Source organism: Triticum dicoccoides, chromosome 7A (genome assembly GCF_002162155.2).
Source record: "Triticum dicoccoides isolate Atlit2015 ecotype Zavitan chromosome 7A, WEW_v2.0, whole genome shotgun sequence".
Classification (NCBI taxonomy): Eukaryota; Viridiplantae; Streptophyta; class Magnoliopsida; order Poales; family Poaceae; genus Triticum; species Triticum dicoccoides.
The window spans coordinates 615,094,040-615,096,091 of NC_041392.1; the positions used below are offsets into that span (position 1 = coordinate 615,094,040).

Below are 2,052 nucleotides of genomic sequence, written 5' to 3' on the forward strand. Positions count from 1 at the left end.
GCAGTGGGCGCTGCCGCAGCGCTGCGAGGGCCCGACGTCCCGGCCCTGACGAGGATAGAGGTGAGCTCCTTTGATTCCACAGTTCAATCTCGCTTTTTCCTTGCCGTTCTCTAAGAAATTTAATAGTAGTATCTCAATTTTGAAGCTATTTGTTCGTTAAAACCAACACAAATTTCATCAGTGAGTTTGCTTGCTATTGGTTCCAATTTCAGTTGATGGCCTCACCTTTGCCGGCTGAACCAGTCAAGTGTGAGAAATGGACTCGGGAATGTCTGAACAGTGGAAGGCCTCACCTCTGCCGACTGAACCTGACGAGCTGTTCATTGGCATCCTTTCTGCAGCCAACCATTTCGCCGAGCGGATGGCTGTCCGCAAGTCATGGATGATTGCTACAAGGAAATCATCTAACAGTGTTGGCCGGTTCTTCGTCGCTCTGGTAAGTACCTGTGGATGATTGCTACAACTTTGAAGTTATTTTGCTGACTTTGCAAACTCTAATAGAAGACTTCTTTACAAAATGGGAAAAAGAGGCCAACGAGGAGCTGAAGAAGGAGGCAGAGTTCTTTGGTGACATTGTTCTGGTCCCTTTCATGGATAGCTATGACCTCGTTGTTTTAAAGACTATTTCCATTGCTGGGTATGGAGTAAGAAAAACTAGTACGTGTTTAACGGGTCATATCTATTAGTTCCCCTTTCCAGTCTCATGTTTTAGTGCGTTCATGCTAGCCTCTGCCTTTCCTAAAGCAAGCATGGGTTTAACTCCAGCTGGAACTATGATTATGATTGCAAATCCAATGATCGTCTTCTAAACACAGGGTGTTATGTTTATCATGCCTACTAGTGGTATTAGAGTATCATATTTATTTTAGAAAAGAATAGAGTATCATCTTTCTGACAAAGTTCTGGTACTGGTAGTGATATATTTCACCCAGCATACATGAGTGTGATGTAATTTACTGCTGCTCTTCAGGAATGGGAAGAAGAAGTATACCCACCTTACGCAAACGGACCGGGCTATGTTATTTCATCAGCGCTGAGTACATCGTATCTAAGTTTGACAACCAGAAACTGAGAGTAAGTCATTACCACCATCTTTGTCAGTCAGTAAGTAAATATCGAAGCATTTGTGTCAGTGTGTCTATAGGCTAACAAACGGATGTGCTTTCCCCTGATTGTGGGTTCAGAAGTTCGACAAGACTCGCCAGCCGGTGGAGTATTCGCACGACGTCAAGTTCTTCCAGGCCGGCTGCTTCGACGGTAACTACACCGCACACTACCAGTCGCCGCAACACATGATCTGCCTCTGGAGGAAGCTGCAGTCCGGGAGCGCTCAATGCTGCAACGCCAGATGACAATGAGATTGCTTGGTAGTTGAAAAGCAACACCCGGCTCTCTGGAGAATCAAACAGCAAGGATGAGTTCGAGTTTGATCTTGATTTGGAGGCCCTCTGGATAGTTAGCTTGCGTAATTCGCTCATTCTTTTGGTCAGTGGCTGGTTAATTCAGCTGCTGATTCTGACACTAGCTAGATGCTGACACCATGTACATGTGTCAATTGTTTTTGATCTAGGAACTAACAGCTTTGCTGATCTCACTTGTATACCGGTTGTTCTTATATATACATATTAGATGTTTCGAGTAAATCATTTTGTGTGTTCAGAGCTGCTCCTGTGCATTGTCGATTCCACCTGCAAGTCTAATTGTTCTAAGAAGTATGCATGTCGCAGATGCCGGTTGAAGCTCCACGACATGCTCGTGCCACGCAGCGCTGCGGCAGCGCCCACTACATGCGGTAGCAGGTGTTGAGCTCAATGACGGGGCGGCCGCTGAAGTCGCCTCTGATCCTGGGCGGCTCCTCCCCCTGGACGGCCTTGGTGCCGAGCAGCTCCACCATGAACTGCCACGACGCCGCCCCGTCCCTCCTCGTTGGCCGGGCCATCACCGTGATGCGCGAGCCAACGGCCATCCCACACGGCAGCTCCACGGCCACCGGGGCGCCAGCGCGGGGCGCCGAGACGGTGGCGGGGCAGGACACGGGGGCTGACGGGGAGG

The 2,052-nt window shown here is 48.8% G+C and overlaps 1 pseudogene; it reads left to right on the top strand.

Annotated features, from left to right (window-relative positions):
• Positions 1-216: 216 nt before the first annotated feature.
• On the top strand, positions 217-1,659 carry LOC119327834 (annotated as a pseudogene).
• The last annotated feature ends 393 nt before the right edge of the window (positions 1,660-2,052 follow it).